This window comes from Schistocerca americana, chromosome 4 (genome assembly GCF_021461395.2).
Source record: "Schistocerca americana isolate TAMUIC-IGC-003095 chromosome 4, iqSchAmer2.1, whole genome shotgun sequence".
Lineage (NCBI taxonomy): Eukaryota > Metazoa > Arthropoda > Insecta > Orthoptera > Acrididae > Schistocerca > Schistocerca americana.
Genome location: NC_060122.1, coordinates 442846386 through 442870764, shown reverse-complemented (window position 1 = coordinate 442870764; position 24379 = coordinate 442846386).

Here is a 24379-nt window from a genome sequence, read left to right as displayed (position 1 = left end):
TTAATTTACAACATTTATAGAAGTAGAGTGTACCGCGCGGTTATAATTAAACGTTCCCTATTTAGCGCGTCATATCACGGAAACTAATTACCGTACGAGTACCAAGTTTGCTAGCATTAATGTCAAGGACATGGGGAAGAGAAATAAAGCAAAATCAGTTCAGTTGAAACATTTTCAATGTGCTGCTACGGTTAATCACATCATTACTTACCGGTACCATTACTGCTAGATAAGCCAGCTTCTCCACAGCCACTCCCCTGCCGCCCCTCGGCGGTGGCATCAGTTCCTCCCCACAATCACAGGTGACCTTGTTCCTCTTCCTCAGCACGCCCGTTCCGAAAGCAACACAGCCCCCAACGATGTTATTGCCTCTGCCAACCTCCTAGGGCGTATTGCTGTAGACATCCTTGACCCCATAGATAGTGACCACCTCCCCATCCTTCTCACCATAACGTCTGCTTACTGCCTGCCTCCGGCCCCCCACCCTGTACCCCCTCTCACAGTAGTCCATGACTACCATCGCGCCAACTGCGTTGCCTACAAGGAATCCATCGCCACCCGGGTCGAAAGCACCCCTCTTACGTATCGCCATCCCGATGACATCACCCACGCCTCGTCCTTCCTAAAGAAGACCATTACTGACGCTGTGGAGGCCCATGTTCCTAATAAAACCATCTGTCCCGACCATCCCACTCTCCCTCCATGGGCTGTCCTCCTCCTCCACGAATCTTGCCACCTCTGTCGCTCCTTCTTGCCCACTCATGACAGGGATACACTCCACCACCACCAGCATCACACATTTGGAATCCGATTACAGCAAAGAAACACTGGAATTGGCGCCCGATCTGTATGCGACGCGTCACCCTCCCTATAAACTCCTCCAAGTACTGGTAGGCCATCCATAACCTTACTGGTTCCCATTCTGCACCCCATTACCCCCTTCTCCATAACGAGCGCCCCCTTCCCGGCAACCTCTACTTCCCACCTTTCCGAGGTCTTCTCCATCCCTGATCATCCCCACTTTAATTATTCTTTTTTCCCCACCACCATGGAATGCGCCAATACCTCAGTCGCTCCACTCACTCCCAGTCTCCAGTACTTGGAGCAGTTACCCCCACTGACATCAACACTCCAATCACAGCACAATACATTAAGCTTCTCCTCCAGTTAAAAAGTACCACTGCCCCTTGTCACGACTGTGGCGCCTACCGCCACCTCAAAGAATGTCCCTTCTCCTTCTTGACTGTCCTTGCCACTTTATACAACGCCATCCTCTCCAGCCACTTTTACCCTGACCTGTGGAAGACTAACCATGCCGTGTTACAAATCCAACAAACCCCCTTCTGCCACCTCTTCCTATCATCCCATGTGTCTCACTTCCATCTTCAGTAAGATCTTCGAATCCATCCTCTCTCGTCATATCCATCACCACCGTAATCAACACCACCTCTTCCCCCTTACCCAGTGTGGCTTCCGAACCTTCTTCTCCACCAAAGATCAATTCCTTAACCTTGTCCACATTCTCTCCATCCAACTTAACTCCCGTCACTCCAACATTTTTGTTTTCTGTGACTTCCAAAATGCTTAAGATGGCGTATGGCGTTCCGGTCTCCTCTTTAAACTCCAAACCTACACCCTGCCTATCAATTTTGCCTATCTGGTCCCTTCCTTCCTCTCACGCCGTCCTTCCTCTATCACCCTCCACGATACCAACTGTCATATCTTTTATCCCACTGTCAGCGTCCCCCAAGGCTCTGTCCTGTCCCCTCTCCTCTATCTCTTGTACACTGTTGAGATGCCCAAGCCACCCCCACATGTACACTTCCCCCAATATGCTGATGACACCTCCTTCCTGGCTCTCTGTCCTATCCTTCAACAGTCCCAATGCATCCTCCAAACAAACCTTGACCAGTTCACCACTTGGTGCAACCAGTAGTTGTTTCATATCAACCCCTCTAAGACCCAAGCAATCATCATAGGCCACACCACCTGCTCCTTCCGTCTCCATGATTTCTACCTAACCATTTATGGTCGTCCCATCCAGCTCAACCTTGGCCTCAACCTCGATCATCACCTCACCTTCATCCCTCATCTGCTGACCATCCAGCACAAAGCCAATACGCTTCCCTGCCTCCAGAAACTCCTGTCTGGCTGGAGATGGGGCTTGCATCCACCATCCTCCACAATTACAAATCCCTCATCTGCCCTATCCTCTGTTATGCCACAGTTGCCATGTTCTCTGCCCCCTTCCCTCACGTTTATGAGGCCATCAAAATCCTAGAAATCCTTCTCTCCGCCTTCCCTTCTGTGTCTGCTTTCCAACCCCACGTGGCTCCTGTATGACACCCTCCCCTTCCCCCACATCCTCCTTTACCACCAATATATCCGCATCCTTTGCACTGACTGCCAGCTTGATCCCCTCACCCACTGGTGTCCTCGTTTATCTCCACCCCCCTGCCCATTGCTGCACCTCTATCGCCATATCCCTCCATCTCCCCACTTCCACACCCTCCATATCCTTCAACAGGGCAATTTCCACCACCTCCCCCCCCCCCTGGATGATGAACTTTGCCGTGACATCTACCCCTCCTACCAGCTGTAGCCAGGCCTTGTTTCCCCCCTTCCCCAGGGCCTCTTTTCCCCTCCCTTCCTTCCCCTAGAGCAGTTTCTCCTCCCCCCCTCAGTCTCTGCACTCACTCTTCCACTGTTTTCCTCTCCCTGGCCCCTTCAGCTCCCCCCCCCATTCTGTTTCCCCTTGTCTGCCCCCTCTAATACACCCCTTCCCCCTTTCCTCCCTTCTCCCTCATATCCCTGTACTTGGCAGATCCTCGCAGTTTGTTCTTCATCATCAGTGTGCTACGTCAATGTTGTTTTTGGTACATTCTACAGTGACATAAAGTGCTGTGGTTTTAATCATGTCCCTGACTAATAAGTATTGCTGTCTGTGATTGTTCTCTGCTACACTGCCTATCACAACTTTTATGCTCCAACTGTACTTCACCTTGTGTTCTTTTCATCCTTACAGAGTATGATTTTTTTCGTGTAAAATACTTTTTTAGGTTTCTAACTCCATTTTTACAGTCACCACTTTTTTGTATGCTCTCTTCCATTGTGATACCCTTTTTTATATCTATGCACCGCAATACTTTCTCCTTTATGTTGTTTTAAATGTCTTCTGTTATATACTTAGTCTTTCAGCTGAAGAGCAGCACCTACACTGCTGCCAGCCCACCCCAAATGAGGAACTGAAATACAACAAAGCAAAAAAAGTCAGTCCCAGCAGTCAGTAATTTCACTCCTGACAACAAAGCCAGAGCTAGCCATCAAAAGCTCAAAAATTTTATTAGAACTGAAGTGGCTTGAAAGCTGAAAAGATTTTATTCAGCCATGCCACAATGAAAGACTCTGAGGACACATATCATTTGGCAGGTTTTCATTTAAAGTTGCAACTAATTTAGCTATAGTTTTCTGTGTAGTTAAAACATTTATTTGTTTAGTCATACTTAATACGAAGATAGAATAATTTTCAATAAAATTGAATTTACTTACATTAACATCATTGTTTATTTTTGTTATTCTTTTAAAAGCACAAAAACAATCGTAAGCTTTCGGAAAGTTATTTGGTGGATCAGGATTCATAATTCTTGAGGAGAAACTTCATTTCATCCATTCTTTATACAGATATTTTGTAATTTAACATGACTGAATAAAGAAGAATCAATTACCTGAATATTTTTCTTTAGTTTGGAAAACAATGGAACTAAAGTAAGGCATATCAAATTCAGAAGAATTATGATAATTAGTAATATCTAGTTTAAGATTTCATTTGGACGTGTGGTCACATCTTCAACTCCAGCTTGATTATGATCAGATCATTTAAGAACACAATCTGCATAACTTGAACTCCAAGTGATAATTACTGTTAAATCTGTTTCCCAAATTATTTCTGTATTATCATTAAAAATTCACCAAATAATTCTAAAGAATGAAGTATTTCTTATTGTTAAGTTTTATTTTTTTATTATTAATATGTCCTTCCATAGTTAACTGGGACCAATGACCAAGCAGTTGGCCCCATTCCCCCCCCCCCCCCCTTAAACCTACAAACCATAGTTAATTCATTTGAGAATGTCAAAATCAATGTAATATGAACTGCTGGAGAAATAAATGGATGTCCTATTGTAGAGAGAATATTGTTTCCTTTTTAATTGTGATAAGATTGAACACTTTTGTTAAATAAATTATCGATTAGTATTTTATTAGATTTCCCATTCTATGTTGTATAACCTATTCCATGACTTACAATAATACTAAAATTCATATAAAGTTGTGCATGATTAAGATGAATCCATCTGTCTCCAACATTAATTTAATTTCTGTTTTCTTGTTTGGAATCCTTAAATAGTTCACAGTTTTTTTTCATTAGTGGAAAAAGAGTGAAACTGATAACATCCAATCCTGTTCATTTATTAAGTGAACCTAACTGTTATTTCACGAGTTATAGTTATTTCCAAATTCTAAATAGTATCAAAAATTGTAATATTTACAGGAAAATTTGCTTCACAAATTATTGGTCCACCAAATGCAGTATCTGGTTTAAATGAAGCAATAATTTTAGTTTCTCAATGAAAATGATCAGTATCTTTAACAAACATTCCATCAAAGATTAAAATTTATATTTATTAATTCAAATGATGTGATTTTCAGTAAGTTATTGCCACCTCTCTTTGACTGTGTTCAATGTTTTTACCACTAAATCCTAATACACTTCCATTACTATCTTATTTATTGACAAACAATTTGTCCCTTTCAATAGTAACTCAGCTTTAAATTTTATTTTGTGTAATGTACATATCAGGTTTTATCAAATGATAATTTTTCCATGTTCTTAAAACTATATTACCAAAACGAATTTCTACTGTCTCTTTGTTAATGTATAATTTATTATTTTTCAGTGTGATATTCGATGTTGAAAAAGTTGAATAAAAAGCAACCAGGGAAACATTTTTATAAGTATCTCATACAGGAAATGTTTATCTTTTTTTAAGATCACATGATTTTTCACTAAGTTGAAAAACATGACTGTAATGGCTGAAGCAACCTTGACAGCATTCCATTTATTATTAATAAAATTTATATAAAAAATGTAACCTGGTTGGGAACCCAAAATAAGATTTCCAGAGACGAACCCAAAAATAAAAATGGTAAACACTTACTGAATTCTATTTGATGTGCAATAATAGGCCCAGTGGTTGTGGAAAACGAAACTAATGATTGATAATTATATTCTAGCACCTGGATTGTTGAACTGAAATAAATTTAACCATTTGTATATTTATTTGGAAAGCTTAGATCAACTGAAATAGCAACAAATTATAAAAAAACTTTGAAAAACTTGAAGGTAAAATGAATAAAAAATTATTACTTTTATTGAAGATAGTGAAGATATTATTCTTTTAGATGAATGTGAACATAATTCAGTTGATACATTTGACAATTTCATTCTTGAAAATCAGCATATAGTGAGGGAATGTTTTACTAGAGGTAGACAAAACGGAATACACTGTCTTTATTTAACACAAACATATATTCAAAAACACACAAACAATTAGAAATAATCTTCATTTTTAAAATATTTCCAGAGAGGATGACACAAATTTAAATCAAATTTACCATGAGTTAGTTGAAAGTGATTTTAAATTTGACAATTTTAAGAAATGTGGAATAATGTTGAACATAAATATTAAACATCAATGTTTAACATAAAATGTTGAACACAAACGTTGAACATAAACATTGAACAAAAACATTAAACATAAACATTTAACATAAACATTGAATGTAAACTATTAATGCAAATAAAATGTTATTGTTCTTTATCCTTAATAAATGTTGACAAAATATTTGTAAAAAAGTTGTAAAAAATGGTAAATAAAGTAGAATGATAAAGGAACATTTGATAGAAAAATTTAAAAAATGTAGAAGACAACCAAGAATGGAGTATGTAAAATTTAAAAAATATCAAAAGTTATTGATGCAATCAAACAAGTTATACAAGGAATTGAAGGATTAGGTGGTCATATGTTACAGGCGATCGAAGAAAACAGAGAATTTTATAAACAAATTGGTACTTACCATCGACATTACCTAGAAACATTTAACGATATTATACCAATTAAACAATATGAAAGTTCACAATGTGATTATATGTTATTGAATCAGAAATACAAAACTTACTGAACAAATGTGAAGAAGAAATTAAAGATAGGAAAAATGTGGAAACTGAAGTAGGATCATTGAATAAAAAAATAAACATAAGTGAAAGAATGTTAGAACAGGGACATTGTTGACAAATAAATTTAGTGATTTTATTATTAATAATCCGAAAGGAATTCTATATTTGCCTTTTGAATAATCTTCCTCACATCTATTGGAAATCGGAAAAATATGGAAAAGATTTAGTTAATGCATTAATTAACAAACTACATTTTGAATTACATATTCCCAGTTGTAATTACTGTGGTCCTGGAGCAAGCTTAGAAGAAGGATTATGTAGAGGTGATAAAGGAATTAATCCATTGAATGAAGCTTCTAGAAAACATGATATTGGCTACACAGATATTAAATATTTGGAAGAAAGACACAAACCTGGTGAAGAACTTCAATTAACTGCAAAATGAAAAATAAATTCTAAAGACTCATCGATTGGAGAAAAATTGATTGCAACTGCTGTTAGAGGAATAACGTACAGAAAAAGCAAATTAGGTACAGAATAGAAACTGCATCAGCTGTCATTGATATTGAAAGTGATGATAAAGGATGATGTTTATGAAGATGTAGTCTTAAAACAGCTTCAGCTTTTAATCTATGTATGTGAATAACCTTAGTATTCATTATACATTATTTCTAAGTGGTAAAATAAAACCAAAATCGATTAAAGTTAAATTAAGTAATGAACAATTAAATGATGTTGATGATTATTTAAACTGACCCCCAGAATAGAAAGAGATTAAAATAACAAAACAGGTAGCAATTTACTTTTTACATTAGGTATAGATAGGAAAAAGATTATTGAGTATCTAATGAAAAACGAGGAGGTACTCGATTTACAGAATGTGGAGAAGGATTTTACTGTTATGACTGGACACATTACCATATCTAGCAAACTATTTGTTGACTTGTGTGTGGATCTGTAGTCATTGCAAATGGACTAATAAACCAGAAAGAGCTGATAAAGATTTAGTCCAGAAATGACATCACCTCCTACTGCACAATAAAGGAATAGGACTGAAAATGTAAAGCAAAATTCCAAGAAATAATGAAAAAATATAATAATCCTTTATCTAACTTTATGTAGAATAATTAATTAAACAAGGAAATATTAAACACTGTATTCATAATTGAAATAATATCCAATAATCCAAAAATTCTTGGAATAGTTAGTTTAGATACAGCCAATCATGTTGGTACTCATTGGATTTGTTATTTAATTCCTTTTTGATTCGTTTGGTTGTAATATACATGAAGAATTCGTTAATTATTTGGCAAAAAAGACATACTATAACATCGAAAGTGTACAAATTTTAACGGATTTATTTGCAATCACTAAAGTTAATTTGTCTGAATACTATTATCTTCACCAGCTGAAGCAGGCTTAGGTTGGTTGGTTGCTTGTTTGGGGGAAGAGACCAAACAGTGAGGTCATCAGTCTCATTGGATTAGGAAAGGATGGGGAAGGAAGTCAGCCGTGCCCTTTCAAAGGAACCATCCCAGAATTTGCCTGGAGCGATTTAGGGAAATCACGGAAAACCTAAATCAGGATGGCCGGATGCAGAATTGAACCGTCGTCCTCTCAAATGTGAGTCCAGTGTGCAGGCTTAGGACTCTGTCCAAATGGTTAAGACTTTAATGAAGTTTTAAATATAATAAAAGGGCATTTTTGGAAATGACTTAAAACTTCAAGATAAGGAAAATTTAAGAAATCGAAGATATCAGTCAGTAGAACCGAAAATTACGGAAGAATTACCATCAGCTGAGGCAGACTTAGGTATATGTCTAGATTCAGAATTGAAAAAAATAAAACCATCATTACAATCGTTGAAAACAATAATAAAGGTATTAGGTTTCCCAGTAGACCATAAAATATGACTCATGGTTAAACAGTTTCACAAAAAATTAAGTAAGTCCTTAACTGAAATAAATGTTACATTAACTTTCTTTATAAAAAAAATAGTAAATGTAGCAGATCCAGTCTATAATATTGATGTTATTAATAGATAGTGTTTACAAAAAGAATTAACCAATCTTATCTCAAAACCTGAACACATGAGTATTCTAACACAATTCAATAATTATATCAATAATGAAGAATTAAAAACCATCATTACAAAGAATGAATATTTAAGTATTTTAGCACAATAAATAAGTATGTTAATAAAACAGATTTTAATAAAACTAATATAACTAATTATTTTACAAGAAATAAAATAAAAAAGGTTTTCTTATTACTTTTCAGAGGCAGATCTAACATAACACCTAATCAAAAAGTAATCTCCAGAACAGAATATGTCATAAGCATAAAATGACATTTCGTTTTGATGATGAAATACTGAAATAGGCATTTGAGGTGATATGAAAATAAAGAGAATTTATTTTATTTGGGGCCAATATAGATGGCGATTTATCACCTACTGATTTTAAAATAGAGATAGAAAGATATAATCTTGATGAACTGGAAACTTTATATGCAACTCAATTACACATTACATCACCTGAAATGAAAAAGATTTACTACTTTTAACTTTAAATCAGTGTGTTAAATCTGTTTGTTACAGGTGAATTATTCATGGTTGGTGAACATATTTTAGAATCAAATGGTGATGATGATGATGAAATGGAACAATAATAACTATTTAGTTTTTTTACCTACCTAAATGAACAAACATTCGACCCTTCATGATTATTACAGCTACTGTTCGAAGTGTAAAAAATTGACAGAACCAAATAACCCTCACATAGTAGCACCTAAAAATGGAAGCCAAGGTTTGAAGTTATCTGTTCAATTTGTAAAATTATAGAAAGTAAATTCGTTTAAAAGATTTAGGTTATGCAATGAAGCCTGAAGACTGCTTCAGCATCACCAGTTGAACTTTGTTAATATTCATGATGAAATTGGTAATGAGTTAAACAACATATGAGAAACAAATTTGAAAGAAGATATATTTTTTCTATTGGTATTGATAATTTATTGCAGTCAAATCTAGTGAAAATGGATTCTGAGTATTTGAAAGAAATATAAAAAATAAATAAAGGATTATAAATTTATTAGCCATTAGCGATGTTCTTTCAAAATATGCTTTGTGTTATTTTGATTAAAGATATGAAAGGTAAGAATTAAGCTGCGTCTTTTGAAAAAATCTACATGCTGAGAAAACTGAGAAATTTACAGACTGATGATAGGCAACAATTTTATAATAAATAATTTCTGGTTTTAATGAAAAATGTAGTATTAATTATTATTCAATGTTTTCTGAATTAAAAGCATCCATTGTTGAAAGATTTAATAGGGCACCAGAGAAAAAGATGTGGAAGAATTTGGACTTAACAAGAAAAATATAAATGGATCTATTTAGCTAAAAACCTTTTGATGAATATAACACGATAAAATGTTCAATAATAAAAATAATGTAACTCGAAACCTAAATATGAAATTGGTGGTGAAGTAAGAATAAGTAAATTGAAAGGAATCTTGGGAAAGGATGTACTGCATAGTGGTCAAAAAATTTTTTTGAAATGCCAATCTCATTCATTCTAATCCAGTTACTTACAAATTAATAGGTTTTAACGGAGAATAAATATAAGGGAATTTTTATGAACAAGAACAGTTGAAAATTAATTATACAGTTGTTAATCATGTTGTCACACTGTTAAGAAAGAAAGGTAATAAGGCATATGTTAAATGGTTGGGATTTGATAATTCACACAATAGTTGGATCAATGGATATAAATTGTTTACTAAAATTTTTTATATAGATGGATTTCGTTTCTGTCAGTTTAAACAAGTTCAGTAGTGAATATCATTTTTATTGTGGTTATTGTTTGATTAAAGAAGATGGAGTATAGTTTGATATTAAAATAAAAGTTTATAAGAATGACCATGTGTCAGAATTATTTGATTATTTTAAATCTGAATCAATTGAATCAGATGGTTTTCATAGTTTTAGTGTTAGATGTATATAAAAATCGTTATGAACATTATAAAAAATTTAATTACGAAAAAAGTACTTGGACATTCAGTTTTATTTTCTAAGAAACGTTACTGCAGTCTATCCACAGCTTCAGCATTTCCCCATCTTAAGACTGTTTCGGCAGTCATCTGTAAAAAAATGTTTTCGGCAGTCACAAGCTTAATTAAACCTTCATACAATTTTTCTCGCGAAGAATTATCCCAAATTTTTAAATAATTTCGATAACAAACAATATCCAATAGCTCTTTAATTCTTTTGGATGAATTTACTGAATTAGGTACATAATTAATTCTCAAAATATCTTCACAATTTGGAAGTTTATTTCTAATAATATTCACTTGTTTTTGAAGATTTTTAAAATGTGTTCGAATAATATAATAATCAAAATTGAAATTATAATCATATAATCTTCAAATAACAGTAGGTACTAAATTGTCATCAGATACTGGAGGAACAATATGAGGTAATCCATTTTAATCATTTACTTCATGTAAAATTTCTATGGTTGTCATATTTTTCATCTGATTTTTATATAACTATCCTTAATTTTATTTAGGTCCTTAAATTATTTATTAGAACTTCATAGATTTGTTTTACATTATACTTTATTTAATAGTCACCATGTTTTTGAATTGATGGCTAAACGTCTTCAAAAACCCAAGCCAGTGCTTGAGGACAATCACAGGCACTATATCTAGACTAAACTACATAGATCAGGGTGAAATCAGTAAAAACAAGTACACCCATATTGTTGTTGTTGTTGTGGTCTTCAGTCCTGAGACTGGTTTGATGCAGCTCTCCATGCTACTCTATCCTGTGCAAGCTCCTTCATCTCCCAGTACCTACTGCAACCTACATCCTTCTGAATCTGCTTAGTGTAGTCATCTCTTGGTCTCCCTCTACGATTTTTACCCTCCACAGTGCCCTCCAATGCTAAATTTGTGATCCCTTGATGCCTCAAAACATGTCCTACCAACCGATCCCTTCTTCTAGTCAAGTTGTGCCACAAACTTCTCTTCTCCCCAATTCTATTCAATACCTCCTCATTAGTTACGTGATCTACCCACCTTATCTTCAGCATTCTTCTGTAGCACCACATTTCGAAAGCTTCTATTCTCTTCTTGTCCAAACTAGTTATCGTCCATGTTTCACTTCCATACATGGCTACACTCCATACAAATACTTTCAGAAACGACTTCCTGACGCTTAAATCTATACTCGATGTTAACAAATTTCTCTTCTTGAGAAACGCTTTCCTTCCCATTGTCAGTCTACATTTTATATCCTCTCTACTTCGACCATCATCAGTTATTTGGCTCCCTAAATAGCAAAACTCCTTTACTACTTTAAGTGTCTCATTTCCTAATCTAATTCCCTCAGCATCACCTGATTTAGTTTGACTACATTCCATTATCCTCGTTTTGCTTTTGTTGATGTTCATCTTATATCCTCCTTTCAAGACACTGTCCATTCCGTTCAACTGCTCTTCAAAGTCCTTTGCTGTCTCTGACAGAATTACAATGTCATCGGCGAACCTCAAAGTTTTTACTTCTTCTCCATAAATTTTAATACCTATTCCGAATTTTTCTTTTGTTTTCTTTACTGCTTGCTCAATATACAGACTGAATAACATCGGGGAGAGGCTACAACCCTGTCTCACTCCTTTCCGAACCACTGCTTCCCTTTCATGCACCTCGACTCTTATAACTGCCATCTGGTTTCTGTACAAATTGTAAATAGCCTTTCGCTCCCTGTATTTTACCCCTGCCACCTTCAGAATTTGAAAGAGAGCATTCCACTCAACATTGTCAAAAGCTTTCTCTAAGTCTACAAATGCTAGAAACGTAGGTTTGCCTTTTCTTAATCTTTCTTCTAAGATAAGTCTTAAGGTTAGTATTGCCTCACGTGTTCCAACATTTCTACGGAATCCAAACTGATCTTCCCCGAGGTCCGCTTCTACCAGTTTTTCCATTCGTCAGTAAAGAATTCGTGTTAGTATTTTGCAGCTGTGACTTATTAAACTGATAGTTCGGTAATTTTCACATCTGTCAACACCTGCTTTCTTTGGGATTGGAATTATTATATTCTTCTTGAAGTCTGAGGGTGTTTCGCCTGTCTCATACATCTTCCTCACCAGATGGTAGAGTTTTGTCATGAATGGCTCTCCCAAGGCCATCAGTAGTTCTAATGGAATGTTGTCTACTCCCGGGGCCTTGTTTCGACTCAGGTCTTTCAGTGCTCTGTCAAACTCTTCACACAGTATCTTATCTCCCATTTCGTCTTCATCTACATCCTCTTCCATTTCCATAATATTGTCCTCAAGTACTTCGCCCTTGTATAAACCCTCTATATACTCCTTCCACCTTCCATATTATGAGATAAAAGTTCATTAATTTCTCATCTAACTTATAAGTAATTTTACATTTTCGTAAGAAGACGCAACACTGTTTTCACACATCATTTTCTTTGTCTTGAGTCAGTGGAGAGCACCTCTAGAATTCCAGGTCTTGTACAGCAGCATACTTGAAGATTCGATGCATCCATGTGATCTTCTACTCCTTCACATGGATGATGGTATCCATGTGGTCGAATAATCTAAGTGACATCACTATATCTGTATAGGGTATGCCAGGATCATCTCAGTGAATTCCATGGTAGATATGTGTTAACTACTTTGCACTCCTTCTTGTTTTAGTACTCTTCACTACCTTGAAAAACCTCAGTGATGCAATGTTTACTGACAATGTCTCTATTACACTTGCCTCTTCTCTGTACTCTATGAATGCAACATCTTTTAAATGAATTGCCTGCACTTATCAACATAGAAACCCTGAGTGTCGGCAGTGACATTCACACCTTGAGATACCATTATGGAATGCTCTGGGTAGTGTGAAACTCCTGTTCATTTATACAGCTCGTTGCACAACACCAGTGAGCGGGCAGGAGTTAATAACACAGTCATGTAGAACTAGAGCATAGGCTGCAGTGTGTTCTGGGAAATTTACTGAGGATTCGAATTCAATTCGTACATCTGTAGGTCCAGATTTATCTCGTACTGTTTTGAGCAGTCTATTATGATGGTTGGCACCAACTCCTTGAATTTCCGTGGATTGACTAGACATCCTTCCTCTTCACAGTATGAAGTTCAGAAACTCGCATCCACATCATTTGCTAGACTGTATAGATTTTCGTTCCACTGCAGGTGTGAATTACCATACTGGAAGAATTCGGAGTTCAGATAGACTCTGGCATTAGGTAACTTACAATTACCAAATTTGGTGGAATCATTTGCTATATTACCTTTTTTTTTGAGTCATCAGTCTTCTGACTGGTTTGATGTGACCCACCACGAATTCCTCTCCTAAGCCAACTTTTTCATCTCGAAGTAGCACTTCCGACCTACATCCTAAATTATTTGTTGGATGTATTCCGGTCTCTGTCTTCTTTTACAGTTTATGCTCTAGTACCATAGACGTCATGCCCTGATGTCTTAACAGGTGTCTTATAATCCTGTTCTTCTTCCTTGTCAGTTTTTTTCCACATATTTCTTTCCTCTTCGATTCTCCATGTAACCTCCTCATTCCTCAACTCTTCAGTCCACCTTATTTCAAATATTTCGATCCTCTTATGTTTCGGTTTTCCCACAGTCCATGTTTCACTACCATACAGTGCTGTGCTCCAAACGTACATTCTCAGAATTTTCTTTCTCAGATTAAGGCCTGTGTCTGATACGAGTAGACTTCTCCTGATCATGAGTGCCCTTTCTGTTCTCCTGACCTTGAGTGCCCTTTCTACCTGTACTAGTCAGCTTTTGATGTCCTCCTTGCTCCGCCCATAATTGGTTCCTTTGCTGCCTTGGTAGTAAATAGAACTCCTTAACTTCATCGACTTTGTGCCCATCAGTCCTGATTTTAAGTTTCTCGATGTTCTCATTTTTGCAGCTTCTTGTTGTATTGTATTGTATGTTAACCAGAGGCCTAGAAACGACGCAGCCGCAACAGCAGTGGTCCACAAACCCACAACGACTATCACAGTTCACTTCATTCCTCCGCCGCCCCACACTGAACTACTCTTTCAGGGTTATTGTGCGGTTCGGCCCCCGTTGGATTCCCCCCCCCCCCCTTCCAGGGAATGTCTCGCACCAGACGAGAGTAACCCCTATGTTTGCGTGATGGAGTAATGGTGTAGGCGTATGTGGAGAAATTGTTTGCGCCGACATAGTGTAGCTGAAGCGGAATAAGGGGAACCAGCCCGCATTTGCCGAGACAGATGGAAAACCGCCTAAAAACCATTCACAGACTGGCCGGCTCACTAGACCTCGACACAAGCCCGCCGGGCGGATTCGTGCCAGGGATCAGGCGCTCCTTCCCAATATGGAAAGCCGTGCGTTAGACTGCATGGCTATCTGGGAGGGCATCTTCTCATTACTGTCGTCTTACTTCGCCTTACTCTCAACCCATATTCTGCACTCATCAGACTGTTCATTCCATTTAGCAGATCATGTAATTCTTCTCCACTTTCACTCAAGATAGTAATGTCATCAGCGAATCCTATCGTTGACATCCTTTCACCTTGAATTTTAGTTCAACCCATGAATTTTTTATTTATTTCCATCATTGCTTCTTCGATGTACAGATTGAATAGTAGGGGCGAAAAACTACATCCCTTTTTAATCCGAGAACTTCATTCTTGGTCGTCCACTCTTATTATTCCCTCTTGGCTCTTGCACATATTGTATATTACCCATCTCTCTCTATAGTTTACCCACATTTCTCTCAGTATTTCGAACATCTTGCTCCATTTTACATTATCGAATGCTTTTTCCAGGTCTTCAAATCCTATGAACGAGTCTTGATTTTTCTTTAGCCTCACTTCCATCATCAACTGAAACGTCAGAATTACGTCCCTGGTGCCTTTACCTTTCCTAAGGCAATAGCGATCGTCACCTAACACAGCCTCAATTTTCTTTTCCATTCTTCTGTATATTTTCCTTGTCAGCAGCTTGGACGCATGAGCTGTTAAGCTGATTGTGCGATAATTATTGCACTTGTCAGCTCTTGCAGTCTTCGGAATTGTGTGGATGATATTTTTTCGAAAGTCAGATGGTACGTCGCCAGACTCATACATTCTATTCATCAACGTGAACAGTCGTTTTGTAGCCACTTCACCTAAGGGCTTTAGAAATTCTGATGGAATGCTGTCTATCACTTCTGCTTATTCGACTGTAAGTCCTCCATAGCTCTCTTGAACTTTGATCTAATACTCGATCCCCTATCTCTTATAAATCGAGTCTTGCTTTTTCTTCTTCTATGACATCAGACAAATCTCCCCCCTCATATAGGATTTAAATGTACACTTTCCACCTACCTGCTCTCTCCTATGCATTTAACAGTGGAATTCCTGTTGCACTCTTTAAGTTGGCGCCCTGGCTTTTGATTTCACCGAAGGTTGTTTTGACTTTCTAACAAGCTGAGTCAGTCTTTCTAACAATCATTCCTTTTTCGATTTCTTCACATTTTTCATGCAGCTTTTCGTCTTAGCTTCCCGACACTTCCTCTTTATTCCATTCCTCAATGACTTGTATTTCTGTATTCCTTAATTTCCCTGAATATTTTTGTACTGCCTTCTTCCATCGATTGACTGAAGTATTTCTTCTGTTACCCATGGTTTCTTCGCAGTTACCTTCTTTGTACCTATGTTGTTCTTTCCAACTTCTGTGGATGCCCTTTTTAGAGCCGCCCATGTCTCGTCAACTCTACTGCTTACTGAGCTATTCCTTACTGCCGTATCTATAGCCTTAGAGGAATTCATGCGCACCTTGTCATTCCTTAGTACTTCTGTGTCCCACTTCTTTGTGTTTTTATTCTACCTGACTAATCCCTTAAATTTAAGCCTGCTCTTCATCATTACTACATTGTGATCTGAGTCTATATCTGATCCTGGGAACGCCTTACATTCCAGTATCTGATTTCGGAATCTGTCTGACCATGATGTAATCTAACTGAAATCTTCCGGTATCATCCAGCTCAAGGTATACCTCCTCCACTTGTGAGTCTTGAACAGAGTATTCTCTATTACTTGCTGGAATTAGTCTCTCTCCTCTCTCATTCCTTGTCCTAAGCCTTCAGTCTCTTGTAACCTCTTCTTCTACTTCTTCCCCAACAACTGCATTCCCGTCCCACATGACCATTAGACAATCACCTCCCTTCACATACTTTATTACCCTTTCAATGTCTTCATATACTTTCTCTCTTCATCTTCAGCTTGCGACGTCGGTATGTATACCTGGACTATCCTTGTCGGTGTTGATTTGCCGTCATTTCTGATAAGAACAACACTATCACTGAACTGTTCACAGTAACACGTTCTCCGTCCTACCTTCCTATTCATAATGAATCTTACTCCTGTTATACCACTTTCTGCTGTTGTTGATATTATCCTATGTTCATCTGACCAGAAATCCTTGTCGTCTTTCCATTTCAATTCACTGTCCCTACTGTTTCTAGATAGAGCCTTTGTATTTCCCTTTTCATATTTTGTAGATTTCCTACCGCGTTCAAGCTTCTGACATTCCGTGTAGAATGTTATCGTTTTTTTGGTTATTCATCATGGTTACATCCCCCTTGGCAGTCCCCTCCTGGAGATCCGAATGGGGTACTATTCCGGAATCTTTTGCCAATGAAGAGATCATCGTGACACTTCTTCAGTTACAGGCCACATGTCCTGTGGATACACGTTGTTTGTCTTTAATGCAGTGGTTTCCATTGCCTTCTGTATCCTCATCCCGATGATCATTGTTGATTTTCCGCCTTTAGAGCCAGTTTCCCACCCAGAGGACAAGACAGTGCCCTCAACCTCTGTTCGCTCCTCCGCCCTCTTTGACAAGGCCGTTGGCAGAATGAGGTTGACTTCTTATGCGGAAGCCTTCGGCCGCCCATGCCGATTATTATTCAAAATTTAGGCAGTAGCGGGTTTCTAACCTGAGACAGATGACGTTTTGATTACTAATCAAAGACATTACCCCTATAACACGGGTCTAATTCTTGCACTGGGTTGAAATGCAATTATGATGAAACTGGGTGTCTCCAATTGAGCGGAGGTTTTAATGGACCATGCTTGTCTGCTTGCAGACGGTAGCATTGGGTACTCGAAAACCGCCCACGAACGGAAAGATAACGGTAGAAATACACCGGCATTCAAAACTTTGAAAAGCTTCAAACAGTGCTCATTATATACAATGATGTGTGGCATTTTCCATATTATTTTATTGATGGTGATCTCGTTCTCCTCTGGAGCTCGTTAAATGCATGCGTGTTTTTGGTACTTGCATTGTCTAATTCATAAATTTCTGGCGTATTATAGTATTTGAGAGTTGTAGCATCGCGTTTTAGTACCTGAATAGTGTAAATTCGCGTAGTCGTTTGTCTTCTGTTTTTGTTTTGAACGGCCAGTGTCGGTTGGTCACAGTCAGTGTGCTCCCTGCCGCCGTTGGATAAGTAGCTGCAGCAGCAAGTCGTATACTTCTAGCGCACTCATTTGTTACATAGTTTAATTCTTAATTTCTTTGCGTGTTTTTGCTACTTGCATTGTTTAATTCATAAATTTCGGGCGTATTATAGTATTTGAGAGTTGTAGCATCGCGTTTTAGTACCTGAATAGTGTAAAATCGCGTAGTCTCCTTCCGCCGCCGAGCAGTGTGTCAGCAGTGTGCAAGTAGCAGCATTACTGCATTTACTAGGCAATCTTGTATTTTAATAACCGTTTAAATTTTGTGTCGATTTGTTTGCGCTCTCTGTAGATTAGTTCAGACGTTCTTTGCACAACAGTTTTTAGCATGGATAGGGACTGCAACTGCTGTGTTCAGATGCAGGCTGAGTTGGCATCCCTTCGCTCCCAGCTTCAGGCTTTGTTGGCTTCGGTCACACAGCTTGAGGCTGTTGCCAATGGGCATCACTGTGGGGTTCCGGATAGGGTTTGTCGGGGACGGCCAGCTCGTCCCACGCATCCCCCGATCGAACTACGACTGTGGTTGCCCGGGATACTGCCCGCATTGAGGCTGATCCCTCACCTGTGGTAGAGTGGGAGGTCGTCTCAAGGTGTGGCAGGGGGCGAAAGACATTCCGGAGGGCTGAACGGAAGGCCTCTCCAGTTTGTCTGACGAACCGGTTTCAGGCTCTGTCTCAGGCTGATACTGATCTTCAGCCTGATATGGCTGCTTGTCCTGTTCCAGAGGTTGCCCCTCAGTGTGCAAGATCCGGGCAGTCGCAGAGGGTGGGCTTACTAGTAGTTGGGAGCTCCAACGTCAGGCGCGTAATGGGGCCCCTTAGAGATATGGCAGCAAGAGAGGGGAAGAAAACCAATGTGCACTCCGTGTGCATACCGGGGGGAGTCATTCCAGATGTGGAAAGGGTCCTTCCGGATGCCATGAAGGGTACAGGGTGCACCCATCTGCAGGTGGTCGCTCATGTCGGCACCAATGATGTGTGTCGCTATGGATCCGAGGAAATCCTCTCTGGCTTCCGGCGGCTATCTGATTTGGTGAAGACTGCCAGTCTCGCTAGCGGGATGGAAGCAGAACTCACCATCTGCAGCATCGTCGACAGGACTGACTGCGGACCTTTGGTACAGAGCCGAGTGGAGGGTCTGAATCAGAGGCTGAGACGGTTCTGCGACCGTGTGGGCTGCCGATTCCTCGACTTGCGCCATAGGATGGTGGGGTTTCGGGTTCCACTGGATAGGTCAGGAGTCCACTACACGCAACAAGCGGCTACACGGGTAGCAGAGGTTGTGTGGCGTGGGCTGGGCGGTTTTTTAGGTTAGATGGCCTTGGGCAAGTACAGAAAGGGCAACAGCCTCAACGGGTGCGGGGCAAAGTCAGGACATGCGGGGACCAAGCAGCAATCGGTATTGTAATTATAAACTGTCGAAGCTGCGTTGGTAAAGTGCCGGAACTTCAAGCGCTGATAGAAAGCACCGAAGCCGAAATCGTTATAGGTACAGAAAGCTGGTTGAAGCCAGAGATAAATTCTGCCGAAATTTTTACAAAGGTACAGACGGTGTTTAGAAAGGATAGATTGCATGCAACCGGTGGTGGAGTGTTCGTCGCTGTTAGTAGTAGTTTATCCTGTAGTGAAATAGAAGTGGATAGTTCCTGTGAATTATTATGGGTGGAGGTTACACTCAACAACCGAGCTAGGTTAATAATTGGCTCCTTTTACCGACCTCCCGACTCAGCAGCATTAGTGGCAGAACAACTGAGAGAAAATTTGGAATACATTTCACATAAATTTTCTCAGCATGTTACAGTCTTAGGTGGAGATTTCAATTTACCAGATATAGACGGGGACACTCAGATGCTTAGGACGGGTGGTAGGGACAGAGCATCGAGTGACATTATACTGAGTGCACTATCCGAAAATTACCTCGAGCAATTAAACAGAGAACCGACTCGTGGAGATAACATCTTGGACCTACTGATAACAAACAGACCCGAACTTTTCGACTCTGTATGTACAGAACAGGGAATCAGTGATCATAAGGCCGTTGCAGCATCCCTGAATATGGAAGTTAGTAGGAATATAAAAAAAGGGAGGAAGGTTTATCTGTTTAGCAAGAGTAATAGAAGGCAGATTTCAGACTACCTAACAGATCAAAACGAAAATTTCTGTTCCGACACTGACAATGTTGAGTGTTTATGGAAAAAGTTCAAGGCAATCGTAAAATGCGTTTTAGACAGGTACGTGCCGAGTAAAACTGTGAGGGACGGGAAAAACCCACCGTGGTACAACAACAAAGTTAGGAAACTACTGCGAAAGCAAAGAGAGCTTCACTCTAAGTTTAAACGCAGCCAAAACCTCTCAGACAAACAGAAGCTAAACGATGTCAAAGTTAGCGTAAGGAGGGCTATGCGTGAAGCGTTCAGTGAATTCGAAAGTAAAATTCTATGTAGCGACTTGACAGAAAATCCTAGGAAGTTTTGGTCTTACGTTAAATCAGTAAGTGGCTCGAAACAGCATATCCAGACACTCCGGGATGATGATGGCATTGAAACAGAGGATGACACGCGTAAAGCTGAAATACTAAACACCTTTTTCCAAAGCTGTTTCACAGAGGAAGACCGCACTGCAGTTCCTTCTCTAAATCCTCGCACAAACGAAAAAATGGCTGACATCGAAATAAGTGTCCAAGGAATAGAAAAGCAACTGGAATCACTCGACAGAGGAAAGTCCACTGGACCTGACGGGATACCAATTCGATTCTACACAGAGTACGCGAAAGAACTTGCCCCCCTTCTAACAGCCGTGTACCGCAAGTCTCTAGAGGAACGGAAGGTTCCAAATGATTGGAAAAGAGCACAGGTAGTCCCAGTCTTCAGGAAGGGTCGTCGAGCAGATGTACAAAACTATAGACCTATATCTCTGACGTCGATCTGTTGTAGAATTTTAGAACATGTTTTTTGCTCGAGTATCATGTCGTTTTTGGAAACCCAGAATCTACTATGTAGGAATCAACATGGATTCCGGAAACAGCGATGGTGTGAGGACCAACTCGCTTTATTTGTTCGTGAGACCCAGAAAATATTAGATACAGGCTCCCAGGTAGATGCTATTTTTCTTGACTTCCGGAAGGCGTTCGATACAGGTCCGCACTGTCGCCTGATAAACAAAGTAAGAGCCTACGGAATATCAGACCAGCTGTGTGGCTGGATTGAAGAGTTTTTAGCAAACAGAACACAGCATGTTGTTATCAATGGAGAGACGTCTACAGACGTTAAAGTAACCTCTGGCGTGCCACAGGGGAGTGTTATGGGACCATTGCTTTTCACAATATATATAAATGACCTAGTAGATAGTGTCGGAAGTTCGATGCGGCTTTTCGCGGATGATGCTGTAGTATACAGAGAAGTTGCAGCATTAGAAAATTGTAGCGAAATGCAGGAAGATCTGCAGCGGATAGGCACTTGGTGCAGGGAGTGGCAACTGACCCTTAACATAGACAAATGTAATGTATTGCGAATACATAGAAAGAAGGATCCTTTATTTTATGATTATATGATAGCGGAACAAACACTGGTAGCAGTTACTTCTGTAAAATATCTGGGAGTATGCGTGCGGAACGATTTGAAGTGGAATGATCATATAAAATTAATTGTTTGTAAGGCGGATACCAGGTTGAGATTCATTGGGAGAGTCCTTAGAAAATGTAGTCCATCAACAAAGGAGGTGACTTACAAAACACTCGTTCGACTCATACTTGAATATTGCTCATCAGTGTGGGATCCGTACCAGATCGGGTTGACGGAGGAGATAGAGAAGATCCAAAGAAGTGCGGCGCGTTTCGTCACAGGGTTATTTGGTAACCGTGATAGCGTTACGGAGATGTTTAACAAACTCAAGTGGCAGACTCTGCAAGAGAGGCGCTCTGCATCGCGGTGTAGCTTGCTGTCCAGGTTTCGAGAGGGTGCGTTTCTGGATGAGGTATCGAATATATTGCTTCCCCCTACTTATACCTCCCGAGGAGATCACGAATGTAAAATTAGAGAGATTAGAGCGCGCACGGAGGCTTTCAGACAGTCGTTCTTCCCGCGAACTATACGCGACTGGAACAGGAAAGGGAGGTAATGACAGTGGCACGTAAAGTGCCCTCCGTCACACACCGTTGGGTGGCTTGCGGAGTATAAATGTAGATGTAGATGTAGAGTTGTTATCCACTGCGTTCTGTACCAGAACAAGTTCCTCTTTAGCATTCAGTGCAGTTCGCCACATGTCCTCAAAGTATCCCATAAGCAATTTTAAAGATACACATGCAGTAAATCTCTTGTACTCTTTCACTGTTCTATCCACTGAACCTTCTATGAATCATCAAGCATTTTGTAAATCGTTCAAATCCGAGGGAGAAGTAGAGACATGTGATTTAAGAGTTGATATTATGCCTACATTGTGTGCACTCAATATCGATCCCATTAAGTTCATATCGTATCTCATCAAACAAGAACGCTATAGCATTACGTGTAAGGTTCTATGCCACTGTAGCAGTACCATCCCTTTTCGAAATTATCCATCGAGATGTATGAAAATCTTGCAAGGCAAAGTTAAAGCGTCTTGGTGTTGGATGACAATTCTAATCTCATCGTTGTTGTTGAATATGGTTGATGCATAAGGTTTATGCGGGAAGTATTCCTGGAGTATAATACATTCGTCGTATTCCACTGGGCTAGTTATGTTGAACGACGTCATTGCATGGCTTCAGACCTACTGATTTAAGAAACTCGTAGTTGGCGCGTGTTATCACCTTGCTATTGTGGAGCGCTGAATTGTGCATTGCGCTTTGTCCAGCCTGTCTTCATTGACAATATGAGGACACTACAATCCCTGACGGTTTGAAGCTCGCTGCCGACGCTTTCGGTGCGTCAAGTTAAAGTTCGTCACTTCTCCCTCCAACAGGTCTTGGCTGGTTGAAGGCCACCGCCGCTTCTGAGTCTTTGCACGTTCATAGTCATTTCTAGTTCTGTTTTAGATGCAGCACTACAATGGTTTCCTCACCACAAAAGTCGACAAGTTAATTATCCTGGTCCACAAATACTCAGCTCCACCTAGCACAAAACTTGAACCGTAACTGGGAAGTAAATAGCGTTAGTAGGTGTCTCAACGATCTTATATCCTCTTCCCACTGATGTGAAGAATCCGTAAACTGTATGACTCAATCTGTTGTTCAGGTAAGAGCTTGTTGCAATGTTACGCTCCACGCGGATTGTACTGACTGGTCGGATATGTAGAATTTATTGCGATCCTTCTTCAAAATCTGTCGTTTTGTGAAACCCAGTAGCCGTTCAATCGATCCTTTCCAGTTAGATTCAATCGCTGCACTCACTGTCTTTATTTCAGATTTAAGCGTATTGATGCTTGCACATAGCGCAATCCTTTTTCCATACCGTTGTAAAACTTCGTCTAAATTGTCAATATCGTATGCACCAGGTTCTATTTCCACAATTTCTTTTCCACCATTAATTTCCAGATGAAGTTTATTGTTAGCCTCTGTGTTTTCAGAATGCTATTGTAAGTCTCTAGTCCAATCAGCGCATTACTCCACTCCCCTATGCTTAAACCAAACGATGGACAGTAATTCGCATCTAATACTGACGATCGATCTTTTATAGTCAGAGTATGTGACATTGCATCTGAACCTCAACTGACAGGTGGATGCTTAATGCATCTCCTTATGTATGATTCTTCTTGGACGTTAGGAGGAACATGATGCACAGATGCCCGCACAATTTAAGGTCTTGGTAGCGATGGTAATTGTGAAACACATATCTTCTGTTGATGAAGTATCGTTTTAACTCTTCCGGCGTCTGCAAATCTCCAAATGAGTCGAAATAGCAGACGTTATTTATATTTTTCTAACATACACCACCCAGTGAGCTCCTAGTCTCCCAGAAAAATCTAAATTCACAGTTCCACTTTCTCCAGACTTCCATATAGTCTTCGCTAATGTCTCCCACATAAACATACCACGGAATCTCGGAACACTGAATTTTTCCTGACAAACTTGAGCAGATCTGTATTTGTAAATGATCTGTCCAGTAGTATAGCTAACGTGCTTCTTGTTATTTATGAAGAGACCTATGGTTTCAGGTATAGTCCTTTGTCAATGGCTGCTGCTTCCGTCATGCAATTTTGTCTTCTTGCTTCCTCTAGCTGTTCCTGGGAATTGTGTGTGTTCTTGACTGTTCCGACAAAAGTCGCAGAACCACCAGTCAGTCAACCCACCGCTGAGAGACCTGCGAGGGCAGGAATGAGGAAGGGGTTAATTCCACCTGATGCCACGGGTATTGTCAGAAACCTTAGTGCTTTAATCGGTCCTTTATGCTTCAAGGCCCTTTTAGCTGCATATATCGCTGTCGGAATACGGTTTTTGAAATATCCCATCTTTTTTTCATCGTTTTCCTCTTCTTCTTCTTCTTCAGTGCACGACGTGCAGCTTTCATAACTTGCTTGAAAGTCACACCCAAACCCCACTTTGTTTTACCACACATGGTTTTATCAACTACAAATGCTGGAATGCGCTGCCCTATATCAATATTCTTTTCTCGCATGTATTGCCTTGGCTTTATTAGTTAAAATTCGATCTGC